Raw genomic sequence first — 19,821 nt, forward strand, 5'->3', positions numbered from 1 at the left:
CAAAACACCAAAAACAAACTTCGAACAAATGGCTCACTGAAAGATGAAAATACAGGTACCGGAATTGTACTTGCAGGGAAGTTCCCTTAAATCCTTTTAAAATCACTGATTTAAAATCAAATAATTTTATTTATACATAAAATGATGAGCACTTTCTTCTTTTTACGTAAAACGCTTTATCAGACAAACAATCAAGTTACACTCATGCTTAAAAAGTATTTTAGACCAACAAAAATCACTTAATGTAACTATGTGATTTTCCAAGCCTAGATCATAGTTTACAATATGTAAATAAAACACAAATAAAACACACTCATGTAAGGTAAGCTTAGTTGTCAAGGCATCTACTCCACAAACAAAAGACACAAGGTTCAACTCTCATCTGGGGCAGGCAACAGGGCTCCGCATGCCCAACCCAGCAATAACTCACAAAATCTTATTTTTAACAATTATAAATTCAGATTTAACATTGAATGTTGCTCCTCAGTAAAATCAACTTAAAAACATTTACTATCTCTGTTGAGTCCTTAGTTTTAATTAACAAGCTACTGATATATTTTCATTTAAACCTGGCTGGAGATCAGCATTCAGATAACGTTGCCAATAAAGTTTATGCTTTTCAAGGATTAAAGTCCAAGGTCCCCCTCTTTCTTTCATTGCAATTTGTTCAAGTAGGATGAATTTAAAAATGGGGTAGGGTTTTGCTGTACATGTTTAAAGGAATTGTTGAGATTTGAACCCAGGATCTCCTATTTACTAGGCAGGTATTTTAACCAACTAAACCACAGCACCATACAGTGCACTTGTATTTTTCTGTTTTTTAATGTCATAAATATGTTCATAGACTCTCTCCCTGAGTCTTCTCTCTGTCTTACCAATGTAAAAGCATGTACATGCTGAAAAAAGCACACAGTATACCACCCATTTTGTACTGCAGTTGAAATGTCCTCTAACTGTGATTTCATGAGTGGAAATAAGGCAATTATTCTTAACAAGAATATGTTGACACTGTCGGCAATTCCCACACTTGAACATTCCAGGGTTGTTGGTGTTAATAATTGCTTTGGGTATGCTAAACCTTTTTTTGAACATTGCGTTTAAGTTCGTCCCCTTTTTATATACCACATGTGGCCATGAGCCTTCATTTTCGATTATCCCCTGCTTGCTCCTTAAGATGGGCCAATTCTTTGCCAAATCAGTTGTAAAAGTGGTAATAAAGGCACACTTAAAGGTACTCTGATTTTGGGATGTGACTATAGTCTGAGTAGTAGTAGGCTCAATCCCCTTACTACAATTCCCGTTACTGCGACAGATAGCCTTCTTTTTTTCCAAAACTGGATTGAATATTTTTTGTTCTCGCTTATTCATGACATCATACATTAAGTTGTTAGTGAAGTAATTTGTGTACCCTCATACTCTAAACATTTCCTTCAACCCTGACATTCATCCCAAAAAGTTTCATCAACTGTCACCATTCTTGCAGCCCAACACCAAACGAAACCAAAAAATGCTGCAGCATAAACCGAAAGTCCAAAAATGAACCAGCAGAACAAACCCACAGGCAAAGCAACGAATAAAACTTTTTATTAACGTATCACAACTGTAGTCACGTTTTCGTTGTAAAAACAACTTCTTCAGATCTTCAGCCCAAACAAATTGCCCCTTCACTACCACTCTCTTTTTAGTTAAAGGATGAGAGCTGGCAAAGTGAAGGAAATTGTTAGAATAAATGGGCTTTCTATAAATTTCTTTCACAAACATCTGGTTTATTGTGTCTTTCATTAAGAGGATATTGAGACAGGCAATCTGGTTATTGTTACATTCATGTGTGAAATTTAAAAACTCTGTAGTTGCATTAGTATACCCGATAAATGTCAGGATGTTGTCCCTCTCCCTGTCCAAGAAGATAAACATATCACCCAGGAATTGGGTGTAGAACCTACAATGATAAAAACATTCTGAAGGAAACAAATATTTCTTCTCCCATTGGATCATTGTGATGCTTATGAAAAGACCCCCACATGGTGAACCCATAGTAACAAGACAAAAGCACTCATCATTTTATGTATAAATAAAAGGATTTGATTTTAAATCTACAAGCAGTGATTTTAAAAATATTTAAGGGAATTTTCCTTTAAGTAAAATTTAAGTATCTGTATTTCCATCTTTCAGTGAACTGTTTGTTACAAGTTTGCCTTTGTGGAATGTGCCTGTACCTCTTTGATATGCCCTACACATATGTTCTGTTGCACTTAGTGACACAACATCATGAGCAGGGTGGTCAACAGGTCTCCTCCAAGCACCTCTAACAACTAGTCTGTGTGGCACCTAGCCCTCACAATGACTATGGGAACAATCAACTAGTTTTCCATCTGGAGTAACCACACTGTTCTGATCAGCTCTGTCACCCTCAACCTATCTAATGTCTGAGATCTCTGGGGTATGAGAAAGCATAATGACTGTGTCTGAAATATGTACAGAAGATGATGGCAGCACAACCACATTATCAGACTAACCCTCTGCACCCCCAGACTGTGCCTCTTCATTATCACTATTATCATCAGAGGTTACCAATACTCTGGTATCGGTTGTCAAGTGTTCCACAATGCCACTGTCAAGATCAGCTTTGATAACAAGAAAAAAAAAATAAAAGAGAAAGAGAATAAATAACAATCAAACCTATGTCATGTGAAATGTAACTTACAACTTAAAATATGCTAATGCAAAGAAATCAAATAACGTTTAATTTACATATACATCTACCTTCTGAATATTAATAAGAATACAGAAGGTGTGCTTACCATGTGCAGATAGTAATGCAATGAAAGAGCAACATGTCCCTTTATATGAAAAAAGAAAGTGGAAACAAAGATGATAAGCATTACCTAGTAAATAACAGAAGAAGCAGAAGACTACTGCTTTTTCAGCTGCAGAATATAAGATACTTCTTATAGAAATTGTTACTATTCACTGCACTACCCCCAACCCTCCATCCCCCTCCTCCTCCCTCACTATCTGTGTCTCTTCTTTCCCAACTGAGTCCCTCTCTCTCTTTCTCTCTCTCTCTCTCTATATATATATATATATATATATAACAGGTGTATCATATGTGTATACATATATATATATATATATATATATATATATATAGATAGATAGATAGATAGATATATGACATGCATATATGCACGTATGTAGGTATGCAATGACAATTATTTATTTAAATAGTATACCTGGTATTTTTGCAGTAGACACACTTTAGCTGTCTTTGACATCAGCCTCAACATCAAGGATTCTGTGTGAAGGCTGTGTTGAGCTGTCAGAATCTCTAACAGTGAACTGCAATGCTTCTGTTTCATGCAGTGGTGGTGCTGTAGAAGGACCACCCCCTATAGCCATACATTCACAGGCAACATGCATGATGTCTTACAGCTTTAATCATGTCAATGACTCTATGTCTTATTTTGGCGTATGTATATCCAAGGTGTTCTACAGCATTTACATAATTTACCATCTCCTCTTTAATTCTGTTATGGGTGGACTTGTCACCCATGCCTCTATCGAAGGGGAAATGACTCATGGCAATGTAGGGCTGGAAACTAAGACTTCATTCTCTGCGTCCTTGTATGGGGGTTTACAGGGTGCAGATGTCTAGAGTGTTATAGCTCTGTATGACAAAAAGCATAATAGGACAAAAAAAGTCCACAAACACAAAAACAAAATATGTTTAAACACAAAAAAAAAATGAATGCATCCATCCATCATACTCAAAGTACATGACAACATAAGGCTTCATGTTTCTAGACACAACTTAATATATTTTACCGCAACTGCAAAACTAAGGAAGAACCTGATTAAAAATTCATAGCAAGACTAACATTTCTGTCACTCTGTAGTGCATTGCTGCATTAAAAAAATTTACTCCTGTCAAGGAAAAATGGTTAATACTTTTTGGTTTGCTATATACTTCTGTGAATCTTATCCAGGTACACATCCAAGATTTAAAAAAGTTCTCACTGCTACTAATGCTAGAACCCATGACCTTGTTAATAATTGATATAACAGTTTTCTGAACCAAGTGGCCAGCTTTCAAGATTGAAAATTCACATTAAAATGTCTTCATAATCCTTAATCATGCACAAATCTCTACACATCCATCCTATCACCATACCCATATGCTAATCTGTACACATATGCTCTAACCACAACCTACATAATATAACCATCTCACTCCACACAGTAAAAATCAAACTACTCTAAGAAAATGCTTCCCCTTAAAAAAGACTCACCTTCAAGTAAAACTCCTCCAAACTGTCAATACTTCAATGCTACTACTCTTATATTTCCTCACCTCATACCAGATTCCACTATAATACAGCATTCCCCTCCCTGGAAAACCTCACCACTTATACATGTGAAAAAACCTATAAAGTATACTATAGCTCCTACCCTTTTCTCTAACTCTGACATGGACTACCATCTAAATAGATTCTATCCTCTAAGAAACTTTTCCCACAGCTCTCAAAAACATGTCAAACTACTAAACAAGCTTTTCAAAATCTATTAATACATACTTAATCAGTTAAACTGATCTGGGGACATGCACCTTAATCCTGGTCCCACTTCACCACCCAACATAGTAAACAGCTCTAATATTAACAGCCTAGGACAACTGCACCAGAAAACAAATCCTCCCTACTCCTCCTTAACATGAACATAAGGAGTATTGTAAATAAAGTTCAAGACCTGCATGCCCTACTCTCCCAGATATAGTAATATTAACCAAAACATGGCTTAACCCCATCAATAACAGCACTAAAATAACAGCTCCTGGATATAATATTCGACATAAAGACAGGCCAACAAGAAAGGGTGGGGCAGTGGGAAACCTATTAAAAAAACAACTAACACTAGACCACTTCGACATAACCACTCCTGACTTTGCCAACGAGGAACTTATATTTGCTAAATTAAAAAATAATCCCAAAAAATCACATTAACATCACAGGTGGTTATATTCCACCAGGAAACAATATTCCCACTTTGGAAAACTTACTCCATTGGATCTCCAAGTCCCTCCCACAAGAAACAGTCCTGATGGGGGACTTCAATATTAAATGGCTTAACTACTCGTCACAAAATCCATCATCCCATATTAACCTCTTCAGGTACACACAACTCATCACATCTCCTCTCCTACAAGGATTGGCAAATCGTTTAAATGGCAGTCAATCCTTGATTGGATTTTGGTGAGTAACCTCTCCCTGGCATCTCAATCAGGCTGTCTCCCAGACAGCCTAAGTGATCATCAGTCAACCATTCCCCTTAGGACCTGTATTCACCAATCCACACAGACCCCCCCCCCCCCGCTTAATCAGAAACAAAAAAAAATCAACCCATACAGTTTCATCTCTGCTCTAGATAGTTGTAATTGGTAATCTTTCAAATGGCTTCCTCTAGAAAACACAGTCAACTCCTTCAACACCACTTTTCTAGACATACTAAACTACCATGCACCCCCTAGAACTATTACAGCTAAATCTAATTATGCACCATGGCTAACAAAAGAATGTAGAGCCTTCCAGAACACTAGAGACAATGCTTGGGAGCAATTCCACGAAAACAAAACCCAAATCAAAGGTAAACATACCTAGAACTGTGAAACAAAGCAAAAACACTAGTAAAATTAGACAAAATCAACCATTACCTCAATATCCAGAGTAAACACACAAACCTTCCTCAAAAATTCTGGGCCGCAGTTAATAACATACTTCATCCAGGCAAATCAGCTAACCCCACTCCAACAACAACTAACAATTCTGACAATATAGCACCAAATTCAATAAATACTTCACAGAGACTATTCAAGCCCTAGCCAACTCTCAAAACATTGTCAATATCCCTACCCCTTTCTCATCCCAGTACAGTACTAACTCCCAAAATAACACCTCCCACTTTACCTTACACCCAGTGTCTATTAAATCCATAAAAAAATACTTCAAAAACTGAAACCAACCACCCTTGCTGCAGATAGCCTTCCAGCTGACTTTGTATACATAGGAGCTGAAGCAATAGCCTATCCTGTAGCCATACTCATCAACTGGTCAATATCTGAGAGCCAGATACATGTTATTTGGAAAACATCCCATATTCTACCACTACATAAGGGAGATAATTCCACTGAACTTATACATTATCACCCAATTGCCATCCTGTCTCTCTTATCCAAAATACTAGAAAGAGTAGTGCACACCCAATTAATGGAGTACCTTCTCACACACAAATTACTATCAGACACCCAACGTGTTTTTTGTCTTTTTCACAGCGCCACCACTGCATTTATATCCTTTACCAATACAGTGAACAACCGCAGAAACAATGGATAATATGTATCTACTATATTTTTGGACATATCCAAAACCTTTGCTATAGTAGATCACAATAAATTCATCAACATTCTCTCCACCATAAACCTTAGCAGCTCCTGTATCACATGGTTCCAGAGCTACCCAGCAGGGCATCTGCAAGCCATCCAATGGCAACTCCACCTTTCCCCTCTGCTCCCAGTTGCTTTAAGGGTTCCACAAGGCTCCATCTCTGGACCTCTGCTAATCTCTCCTTTTACCAACCAGCCCAGCACCTCCACACTACATGCCTCTGTAGTACAATACGTAGATGACTCCATTCTAATATGTGCACCCCCCACACTACAAGACCTTCATACCATAAACAAAGATTCCTTTCTATTGAAACATGGCTCACTAACTACAAACTCATTCTGAATCCCAAAAAAACTAAACTCCTTCTTTTTAGCTCAACTAGATCCCCTCCTCTTCCCAGATCTTTACTATTTTGCCCAAAAATAAAACTCTAATTTCCCAAATAACTCACACTAAACTGCTTTGTGTCAAAATTGACAATAACTTGAAATCTGATATTCACATAGCACATACCATCAATAGGATTCACAGGAAACTAGGTTTCCTGTATAGGAACAAATAATTTCTTACAAGAAACACCTCTTATCTACCCTCCTCTATGCCTCCTCAATACTAACCAACCTCTGCAAAACTGACAATCAAACTATCCTGCTATAATAAAATAACAAGGTTTGTAACCAGTGCCTCTTATAGGTCCCATCACTGTACATCTCCTAAACAACAAAATTGGCTCAAACTTCCCTAGCTTCTACACTATAATCAACTAATCAAATATTATACATTCATATACCACTTTTTGATCTCTTTATTCCAGCAACCAACACTTTCTAGATACCACCAAAACCAACAACTTAGCTGGGAATTCTCTGTTTTTTAACTATATTCCTAAAATATGGAATACGCTGTCATCCCAAGTAACCTCAAACAGCTCCATCTTACAATTTAAAAAGCTCCTTACGTCCCACTTGACACCTGGCTATGTTCTTGCAACTCTCTGGGATAGGCCTCCCTTAGTCACCTTGCAAATTATTATCCTTGAAAATAACCTTCAGTATCATTTAAATTGTATTCTATTCATTATGAAGTATAATGTGAATCCTTCTAGCTAAACAATTGTATTTTCCACCATTATATATCTGTTACTATCAAAGCAGTAATGCAAAAATGTTTGTAAACTTCTGTTATGTCTGAAATTGGTACTTCTGTATCTTTTTACATATTTGTTAAACTCTAATTTGATGTAACTGGAGCTTATCCTCCTCAGGCCTCCACTGAAAAAGGATCTGTATCCATGGGACTTCCCCAGTAAACATATGCAAAATAAATAAATAAATAAATAAATAAATTAAATAATCATTAGGTCAGAAAATACTGCATGGTCAAGAAATAACTATGACATACATGTCCATGCCAGTATTTACTGAGAATAATGCAGCCAGTACAGCAATACTTGTACTGGGAAATGCAAACTATAAATAAGATTCAAATACATAAATGAGTTCATAACAGTAAGCTACTTTTGCAGTAAGTTGATAAAGTAGAAAACAGTTTGCATAGCAAACAGCAGTAAGTAGCATCCTCATGTTCCCTGGATCCAGTCACCCCTACTATGACACAAGTTTATTAGCTACACGATTACTTTTATATAGCACAGATTCAATTATCTCTGCACTTTGACTATGTAAATGAGGTGTGAACTCATTAGCAATCATGAATTCCACAATCTACACTAAGTGCAGGGAATGTAAACATGGTGTAAGAATTTACACAATCGCATGCACATTCACAAAGATGAGCTCTGAGAAGTGCTGCCTGCTAAGTGCTTGCAAGTATGAATGATTAGTCTGTAGTGTCAATCAGGGTGTGTCAGGGAGAAGAAATTTTGTGGCTGCTAGTGACTGTCTTAAGAGAACATGACTGATAATGATATGAATTGTTTCTGAGAAACATTTCTGCCATGGAATGCAATTTTGTCTGCAGTTCTAACGAAGTGCATTATTCAGTGAAACATATATCAAGTGGAAAGTACAGCACATAGCAGTCTTGGAGAAGCATAGATATGGGAATGATGTTTACAAAATAAAGAGAAATAAAGAAGGGTAGTGCTCACATTTTTTATATTGTGTGAGAAAATATTTATCTTTCCCTGTTGCCATTTTCAGAACCATGCACACATCTAACTGCAAAGTAAACAGGACAAAGGTCAGGAATTATTGTTGTTGCACCCATTATATCAATTGATACTATGTCACATATTGAGTATAGTTAAACTCTTTGTTTCTTCACAGTATACGTTGTATGTGGCTCATACTGATAAGAATCTGAACTGTGCCTTGTGAATGCCCTGGTCCTCTGCCATTCTAATTCCCAGATGGCACTGATTATGGGAACATAATAATTTTTAATGAGAATCTGCTCATGCTGAAACAACACAAAGTTGTGCAAATAAAAAAATACATTTTAATCTACTTTTTTATAATGTTGCCCATATTTCTCAACTATACAGATTTTTGCAGAATGTCCAGATTTTTGCCTCATGTTTTTAGTGTATTTTTCATAAAATTGTGGTTTTCTGTCAAATTAATGACAAAATATTAAACACTGAAGTTAGAAAATAATGTCAGACATTTGAGTTTCTGACTTCATACCCTTCAGGAAATGCATGCTAATGCAAAAGCTGTTATTCAATCAACTTTCTAAGTTTGTAAGAGCGATACTTAAAAAAATGTCCCTAGTTTGGCCCTTTGTCCCACTTTTAGTCAAGGCTTTGTCCAGATATCTTTCTCTAAGAGGCTGAAAAGTATGATGTTGCCCTATCTCATTACATTTATTGTAATTTTTTTCTCTTCATCATTTGCACAATGTTTGGCATTGCGCAATCTGAACATGCAGCAGTCTGTAACACTGATGTACACTTCACTTCTTAAGGAAAAAAGTGAAAATTTGAATTTAGGCTGCTTTATGTAGCACAAGCAAGCCTGTCAGCTGGATACTACCCATTTAGATATTACTCAGAAAAGAAAAAAATACCTGTCATGGAACTTTCTCAATGTGGGAGGTTGGCATAATGGTTAAGTTGCTTACCTTAAAAACACACGGTGCAGGGTTTGATTCTCATATGGGGTAATTGGCTATTCTTAAAATGGCCCACAAGGACAGTTAGCCTAGTACTAATCTATGAAATGCAGTGAGCTTTGAGAAAAAGGACAGCTGAAGCAGGGTTTGAATACAGTTAATTATTTATTTACAGAGGGTGGTCTGAATAGATATTTACAAACATTTGTTTGGGGTTTATATCATAAGCTCGAAAGCTGATAACTCCGAAGCACAAAACTCCGAACTTCAAACCTCGAAGTTCAAAAACATTGAACTGTAGAACGGAGATCGCCATAGAGTGCTCAAAGGGAAGATTTCCCTTTACTGCACTGTAGTGCGATCTCAGAGTTGGTATATTTAAGTAGCGGGGGGTGTGGGGGGTGCAGGGGGGCTTGCCTCCCTGCATAGAGGGTTTTGCTTTTTGTTTTGGGTAATTAGGGGTTTTTTTGGTGGATTCGATGTTGTCAGCTTTTGAGGTTTGAAGTTTGCGGTTTTGAGCTTTGGAGTTATTACCTTTTGATTATATGATATAGGCCCCGTTTTTTGGTATCATTGTGTTTCTGTTAGAAATTCAACTGTTCCCAGTCTTGCTAAGAACATGTGAGCTGTTGTCTGTCCACTTTCACATTATTTGGCATTAACTACAAGTCTGATAATGTGTGACAGACACTGCATTTGTGATGTAAGGAGATGTGAGAAGGATGAATGTGTCAATTGAATACACTTCTTGCACTGTGCATTGCTAGGGTATTAATTCATTTCTCTCTGTAATGTCTTTTATTTCTAATGCTTTTTGCATTTAATCTCAAATTGGCAGCATGTAAACTAGGTTCACTTCCTAAGGAAAAAAGTGATATTTTTAATTTAGGCTACCTTCTGTAGCACAAACAAGCATAGTGCCAGTGCTCAGCTGTCAGCACTCTAGATAGCACTCTGGATAGCACTCAATGAATAAATTCAACCTGTCTGGTAACTTTCCTTTTATCATAAGTTGAAAATGCAGTGATCATAAATATCAAAGACAGCTGATGCAGGTATGAATCCAGTTGATAGTTACTTTTACAGAGGGGGTCAGAATGCCATTTTTGACACATTTTGCTCAAGAATATCACGGCAAATGAACACCATTATCATAACTCTGTTTATTAAAAGAAATATGCTCTTTCTGCTTGCTACAGAAGCCCAATATAATGTGGATAAATTATGTAAAACATGACACTGATGATATTAATGTAGAATGCAAATACATAGGTATGATGTGCACAATATGTTTGTCATCACATATCATAACTGTGTTTATGACAATGTGTCTTGTAAAGTGCGCAGGTAACCTAATCCATCATGTCTTACTCAGGTCATGCAACTGCTGGCCTCTGAGAACTATTTACAAACACAATCAATGCCATTCACATAGAAATACACTCCTATGACTAAGTAAAGTCACAGACAGGCAGACATCTCTTTAAGTAATGTGCACAGTCAGTCGTAAATTATTATTCCTGTAATTAGCATGTTAATACTTAAGTTCTCCAGTGGCACTGACAGTTAATTAGCAAAGTTAGACATTTTATTCTTTATTTTCTCTTTTGTTTGGTTTCCAGGTGGTACTATTCAGTCTTAGCAGTGTCTATCTCCCAACATGCCAGTATGTCACAAGCCATACCATTTTGTCTCAAACAAACCATGATTATAACCACCACTATAAAGCATATCAAAGTGTAACAATGGAACATTTCTCAAGATTTCAATCCTCATGCATGGCTAAATCTCAATGTCATTTTTAACACCTTCAGTGCTTCCTGATGTACTCATTGCCAATGTGCCTGGCAAGCCATTGCTGTGCTTCCAAATATAAAAATTCAGCTGACAAGGCTGTGTGACTTTGTACACAATCTGTTACAAGCAATATCTGAACTGGGCACCAATTCAGCCCCATATTGCTGGCTTGACAGCTGCAGACATGCCTGGTGAAGGTAGAGATGGTGTACCATTTAGGGCACAAAGTTGGGGTGTTGAGGAGTTTAGAATTTTTGTGGAACTCCATGTGAAGCACTTACACTGGAAGTTACTGCAGGGAGAATATACCAAGTCTCAGTATAAGGCTGAGACTGGCAATAGCTTGGCCAAAGCTGTCTTCAGTTTAACTGGCATCCCACATACTAGGAAACAACCTTGTCACCACTACAGTGACATGATGAAGCACAAGAGGGAACTCTTTAGCTGACCCATAACATTTCTGCAATATGGCATTAATTATCTATCTACCAACGCAGTCACTCAATATGCTTTCATATATATGAAAACTATGAAGTGTATCAGGAGATACTAATTCACCTCAGAGAGGAACAGGGTAAGTATGCCTGTGTTCTGATTGCAAGGTATTGAAGTTTTCTCTGTCCGTCACAGTATATTATCTTGAGCAGGCATAACTTACAATTAATATCAAGCCTACATACCTACTCCAATAGTTCTTGGCTTTGCATTAGGCAATAAGTATATCATATAAATTCTGTGTGAGTGCAATACTCACAAACAGATATTTGACTTTATCACACAGCAATATTTTTAAGATATTTTAACTTTAATAATTCATGGCATTAACAATTCAATATTTGCAAATGCAGATATTACCTTAGAGCAGATATCTGATATAGCACTGTGAAATAAATAATTCTGTTACTCATATCATACCATTGTGATTGATTTTAAGACACATTCATGCTTTTCCGTTACAGCTGGATTTGGCTAAGGTGTAGTTATGCATCCCTCATATTGTTTTATGTATTGAAATAAAACTAAAGTCATATGACATGCCTGTGATCTAATTCTTTCATAGCCCCATAGGTGTTTATTAAGCTAATGACCACAAGGGACTTTTTAAGCCTAGCTATACATCCCAAATATCTGACAACTTCTGGTACCCATGATAAGTGCAAGCAGGAGCTTTGGGGAAGAAACATTTACAAACAGGAGCCTGTGGGATGAACCATTTACAGGCTGCCTGTGTCCATTAGAAACAGAGGTGCCAAACCAGGGATGAATTCCCTGTTCTCTATCCAATTGTCCAAGTTACTTTTGAATTGGGTTAGGGAAGAACTCTGTTTCACATGGATGAGGAGCCTGTTCCAGAGAAGAGGTAGTGTCTTGGATACACACTTGTCTCTCCAGAAGGTCCAATTTATATCACAGGCAATGTTTAAGTCAGGTAATTCTAGTGCTGTTTCTTTTGAATAAATACAGGAGGTCTGTCAGTGTGGGGTCTGGAAATGCATTGCATGCCAGGCAAAGATTTCCCTTCTACAGCCTGTAGAAGACAGAATATAGGGATAAGGCCTTGAGGTTGTCTGCATAGGACATGTCACTTACGGCCTTTATTTTTGTAGTGAGAAACCTATATGAACATTCCAATTGTTGGATATGCCTGGTTATTTACCTACTTACAGAGGCATTGTACTCAATGACAGGTCTGATGAATGCCAAATATAATGGAACAGTGACTTCCTTGGACCTAGATGCCATACATTTGTTCATAGGTTGCATAGCATGGTCAAAGCCTAGATTACTGTCTATGTATGTCCCCAAATCCCTGACTACTGAGTCAAATCTTAGGGGGGTGTTGTCAATATGATGGTTACTAGGTGTGGATGACTTCCTGAAGGATACTATTATACATTTCTTGGCATTTAGTTTTAGTCCATGGCTCTGACACCAGTTATTAGTCTGCATCAGCCCTTCCTGGAAAACATTTGCATCCGTGGCAGATTTTATGACTACTTCTAATTTGCAATCGTCTGCAAACTTAATCAGCCAGAGGCCATTGACATTTGCCTTGACTTCACAGAAGTAAATGCCAAAAAGGAGTGGTCACAGGCTGATCCTTGAGGAACTCCACTTGTGACTGGCTTCTTTGCAGTGTTAGACTCCCCAATTTTAACTTCCTGAGTCCTGTCTGTGAGCCAGATGGTGATCCACTGGATGAAATAAAGGATTATATCTAACCAACAATGTCTGAATGGGGTATTGTGTCAAATGCCTTGGACAGGTCAAGGTAGGCAGTGAAAACTATTATGCCCTCATCCAATGCTATGATGACCTTCTCAAAGAAGTCCACCAAGCTGAGTAGGCATTATCTGCTCTTGACAAAACCAAATTGGGCTGAGTCCAGGGTCTGGAGGTTTCCTATATCATTATTTGTCATTTCCATGATAATTCCTTTCATGGCTTTGTGTATGAGACCACTAAGACTTATGGTTCTATAGTTTTCAAGGTCCATGGATGGTCCAACATTGTTGCAGAGGGACAACTGTTGCTGTTCTCCATTTATGAGGCACAAAGCCTATTAGCAGGCTTAAGTTAAATAGCAATTCCAGATGCCTGATAGGTCATGTTTCATGCTATTTAGAAGGTATCCTGTGATATTGTCTGGGCCCATTGATGCAGTGTTCTTAGCCTAAGTGAGAGCATTAAGGACCAGCCCCCTAGTGATAGTAGAGGGAGTTATATCTGATGGTATTTTTAGAGGGAAAGTTGAGAAGGGAGAGGGGTAAAGTTGGAGCTCAGTTTGTCGGGCAGTAGGTTTGCTATATCTTCTGGCTCAGTATAGGTGACTCCATTAACAATAAGCTCTGCACACAATCGTTGATAGATTCATAGGTTCATAGGTAGGTACTAGACTATTGGCCCTAGGGCCTATATAAGCCTAGCCAAAAAGGTATCCTGGCATTCACCACCCAAGAAAATTATTTTCTGTCGAGCAGAGCCACAAAGGTGATCCTTGGGGTGAATTTCCTATTTCCCATCCAGTCATCAAGATTTTTCTTGAAGAGTGCTAATGAGGAGCTTTGTTTGATATAGATAGGTAGTTTGTTCCAAAGTATGGGAAGTCTCTGGGACAGGAATCTAGTCCTCCAGCATGTTCTGTTTATTGTAGTGACAAGGTTTAGGTCCCTAGAGCATGTAGCTCGAAGGGATTGGGATTTATTTAAGTGCAGCATGTTGAACAGCTCTGAGTTTGACATAGGTTTGTATGTTACGCAGAGATCGCTTCTGAGTAGGCGATATGGGACGTACTAAAGCTGGAATTTTTTGAGATGGTCTGCGTAGGGCATCTGTTTGAGGCTGGTAATCCTCTTTGTGAGGTATTTCTGCAGCCTTTCCAGTTGTTGTAGATGTCTTGTGAGGTACATACCAAAAGGGGCATTGTACTCTATAATGGGTCAAATGAGTGACGAGTAGAGGGGAACAATGACCTATTTTTTCCTGGATGAGAAACCTGTTGTGATGAGGAGTGCCATGTAGAAGGATTTCCTGACTACTGTGGCAATGTGATTATCAAAGGAGAGACTACTGTCCACCTGTGTCCCAAGGTCTCTTATCACACTTTTGGTGTTAAGTAGATTACCACCTATGTGGTAGCTCATGGGTACAGAGTTTTTACCAAAGGGGATGACAATACACTTTTTGGCATTGAGCTTGAGGCCATGGCTTTGACACCAGGCATCTGTCTGCGTGAGGCCCTTTTGTAGGATGTCCACATCATTAAGAGTTTCAATTATGGCTCCTAGTTTGCAGTCATCTGCGAACTTTGTTAGCCAAAGACCTTCTGTGTTAACCTGTACTTCAGAAAAGTAGTTACCAAACAGGAGAGGATGCAGGACTGAACTCTGTGGTACTCCATTTGTCACTAGTCTGAAGTTGGATTTGGAGTCTGCTACTTTCAGAGTGTGGGTTCTGTCAGTGAGCCAGTTGGCAACCCATCTTGTGACATAGGTATTTATACCTAGTTTAGTGAGTTTATCTATAATTCCAGAGTGGGGGATGGTGACAAAAGCCTTGGCAAGATCTAGATAGGCTGTGTGAACCATCTTACCCTCGTCTATTGCTTTGGTGACTGCTTCAAAGAAGTCCATCAGGTTTAGGAGACATGATCTGCCTTTTACAAATCTGAACTGGGTGGGGTCCAGAGTTTGGAGATTGCCAATGTATCTGTGTATAAGATCCATGACGATACATTCCATGGCCTTGCAGAGCAGGCTTGTTAGGCTAATGGGGCGGTAGTTCGCGGGGTCTGTGGTGGCTCCCCCTTTGTGGAGTGGGATAATCATTGCTGTGTGCCATTCAGTGGGCACAAAGCCTGAGGTGTGGCTATGATTGAACATGGTGCTTAGGTTGGGTGCCAGTTCATTCTGCAGTTCATGTAGAATGCAGCCTGGGATGTTGTCAGTTCCCATGGATACTGTGTTCTTGGCTTTGGAGAGTGTGTTTTTTACCTGTGCAGCCGTGATTACAGGAACTTTGCATTCTTCCGGTATAGAGATGGGCCCTATAAAGGGTGAGAGGGGGTGAAGTTAGCACTGAACCTATCTGCCAGGGTGTTAGCAATATCAGTTGGGTCTGTATATTTAGTGCTATTGTGATGTAACTCAGAGCAGATCAGAGTGTTGCCATTGAGATTCTTGACATAGCTATAGAATGCTTTGTGGTTGTCTTTAGAATCAGTGGCAATTTTGTTTTCATAACTAGTGTCTTGCTTTTGAGGTTGCAGACATAGCTAAAGAATGCCTTGTGGTCAACAATGGTCTAGGAGGCCACATTTGTCTCAAATTTGACTTTGGTAGATTTTATTTGTTCTCTTGAGTTATTTGTTTAGTTTGACAATTGTGTTTTTATCCTGCTGCATTCTGCAGCTTCTAATTTCTGCCATGCTTTTCTTCCTTCTGTTATACAGCCTTTTGATGTTGTGATTCCACCAGGGTGGCTTGTTTTTTAAGTTAGTTCTGTACTTTTTCCTGGTGGTTACAGGTTTCTCTATGCAGTTAGTAACATGTTTCTATAGGGTTTGTGTGAACAGTTATGTATAGGTAGCAGTGCTCTTAGGGTTTATGGCATCTTGAAATTTTGCCAGGTTATCTCTTAATAGGAGAACATTAGTCTTAGAGTAGTTCCTGAATATCCCAGGTTTTTCTGGAATTCCAGGCTTTATTTTTACTTCAAAGAATACCATTTTATCATTTGACCTTACCAGAGAAGACGTTACAGTCCACTGTGCAGCAGTCTCCCATATTAGTGAGGAACAATGTTTGCAAACCTGGTTAGTGTATTGACAATCTGGTCTAGAGAGTTTGTGTTTAGAAAATACAGGAATCGCTGTGCCTGTATGTTTAGAGTATGGCACATGATTTCCAGTTAATGGTGGGATAATTCAAGTTACCCATAAATATGGTATTGGGTTAGATGGTGAGTGTTTCCAATAAGTTTAAAAACATGTTACGGGTTTTCTTGGTCATAGAAGGGGACCTATAGCTTGCAAAGAAGTAGAATTGGATTTTGCCTGTGGTGATTTGAACATGGAGAAGCTCAAGTGAATTGTCCTGTTTGACTAGTCTTGACGTGTATTTATTTTTGATGTAAATTGAGACACCTCCATCTATAGTCCCTGTCTGTGTAGTAGCTGGTCTAAATGTGTGTAAAGCATTATAGTCTTGCACTGCCAGTGTGCTCTCCATGGCTGTAAATCATGTTTCAGTGACCACATAGATGTCAGCATTCTCTAGGGTGAGGAGAGCTTGTAGGGAGTGCAGTTGTTTTGTTTGGACTCCTAGCACTGAGCAGTAACATCTTTAGATTTCTGGGTTTTGATTTGCTATATTGGAAGTACTTTCAGTATGGCATTGCCTAAAAAAGGCATTATGGGGGACGACAATGTTTTCGTTAATACTTGAAAGCCTAGAGGGGAGAGGTGCAAAGCAGAGATGTCTGCTGATCATCTCCTTCCATTCTGACAAATATTGCACTCCCTTAGAGTGGCACTAGAAACTAAGACAATTATTAAAGTTGGCAATTTTTTGTTCATATTATGGCATCACCCTTGGAATAGGTAAAACGCTGTTCAGTGCTAGGCTCATACCAACCTGGGGTAGATATTCTGATAGCTCCATGATGTCTCTCTTCATATATTCTAGAGAGGTATGTCTCGGGTCATTTACACCCACATGGACTATGACTGAGTCATACTAGTACTTCTGGTCCAATAACCTGAGTGCATGCACAATGTAGTGGATCCTGCCCCCTGACAGAGTACATGTATAATGTTGTGGATCTTGGTCCCTGATAGAGTACACGCATAAAGTAGTGGATCCTGACCCCTGATAAGCAACTGACCATGACATTCTCCTAACCCATCTTGGAGAGAGGGACATCAGTGTGTCTCACAATGGAGTCTTCAATGAACAATATGTTGCATTGTGTGGTGGCTTGCCTTATGGGCTTAGACGTAGAGGCTCCATAAGATGCGGCTGTATGTGTTGATATGGGTGTTGTTTTGAAAGAGTGCATTTGTGGCTGCTGAGGGTATTTGTTATGTGTACTTCATCAAGGAGGTTTTTGGGGTTTAGGAAGGTTACATTTATGTGCCTTAGCATAGGTGGGTCTATGTGTCTGCTTTGAACTGCATTTGACAATTGCAGTGTGTGTACTACTAACATTCTGATTGGCATTAGGAGTACTTTTATGTGAGAGCTTTGCCTCCAGTGACATTCTGTAAATACATCTTTCACATACAATATCAGTTTGTTTGAGAATTAACTGTTTTTGGTAAATCTGAAGCAATTTTTGCATTCCCTCAGGAAGTCTATATCCACCAAGATGGTAATGGAGACAGTGTGAATGTTCATATCCATGGCAACATACCCTTTTTATTGATTAGATAGTTGAAATGGGAATATAATTAATGTCAGAAGTATCTGATCTGCAACTCTGGGGTAGTGCTTGTCACTGCAAACTAGTTGTCCTGTGTGCAACTACGTACTGATGAAATTTCAAGGGTGCTTTTATAGGAAAAATATCAATTCAAGGTGTCTGCATCTATACAATGCACTACCAAACACTTGAGGGGAAACAAACAGGTAGACCCCGATGATTTATGGATGAAGTATTTAGGAAGATATTCTGAAGTTAGGTTAGACAGTAACAAATCAAGCAGTGAAAATAATGAATTAAGTTTGTCAAGAATGATGGAAAGAGGGGATTTGCTGAATGGCTACTGCCTGGCTATTGCTAGTGCTGGTCTCACCACAGCTTCACATTGCTGGAATAAATTGCTCCTTTGTATCTTCTCTCACCAGATGCAGAACAGTAACACCAATCTCAAGATGAGAAGTAGGCCACATGCTCTTTGGTGATCAATAGTCTTGTCCAAGATGATGCAGGGGTCTGTAGGCTTGTTGTAGCCTTTTCTTGGTATATGACTTAAATAGCAACCAGACCAATCAGGAATGTCAAACACAGACACTCACTGCCCAATCAGAAACAGTCTGGAATCAATGCACTCTGCTTCTTCTCTCACCAGGAGAAAAATGTAATTACAATTTCCAAGATGACACCTATGAAGCAGTTAATAGGATTTCTAGTGATCAGGAGTCTCCAGAAAATAATGTCCCTATACTCCTTTGTTCACCAGGAGCAAAACAGAAGTGATAATCCCAAGATGACTACTGACAGGCAGAATGTGGAGTAGATGTTACAGATTTAAAGGAAAGATGGACAGAATGGGTTAATATCCTAAGAGTTGCAATGTGCACTAAGCAGTTAGATATGAAAGAGATAACTTAAACTTTAGCTATCTAAGTGGAGAACCACTAATTTAAAAAGATCAAAATAGATAGGAAGGGGTGGGGTCTTAGTATTCTGGCTGTATGGAAACAGTGGGATGGCCAGTGAATTTAAATAGCTGAAGGGGAGTGATTTCCTCAAAATGATAATTTTGTGCTTACTTACTATAGCCAATGAAAGACAGAGGGAAGAAAATTATTATTTATTATTATATTATTTGTGGTCTAATTATTTATTTATTTAATTAAATTATTTAATTAATTATTTGTGGTCAAATTAATATAAGGTGCAGGCAACTGGAAAGTCAGTTGAGTTTAAAAACACAGCAACACCAAGGTGGGAGGGTGGGTGTAAACTTAATTTCTGTGTGACTTACAAGAGACATAGCTGTGATCTCCTTCCTAGTTTAAATATGTCATTAAAAGCAAGATGCAAGTAAAACACAGTGTAAAGAAAATAAATCACAATATACAAAATAGAAGAAGGCAATGAAGCAATACAAAATATAAGAAAGCAGAAGGAAACTAACCTTTCCCTCACAGCAAGCTGTGGCAGAGTCTGAGGGAGCTTTTTCAGCATACCTGTCAACCGTCCAGATTTTTGCCTCATATTTTTGTCTATTCCTCATACAATTTGTAGTCTTGTAGCAAATTGCTGAGGACTGAAGTCACTAAAT

Source organism: Protopterus annectens, chromosome 1.part0, assembly GCF_019279795.1.
Source record: "Protopterus annectens isolate FY-2018-M chromosome 1.part0, PAN1.0, whole genome shotgun sequence".
NCBI lineage: Eukaryota > Metazoa > Chordata > Ceratodontiformes > Protopteridae > Protopterus > Protopterus annectens.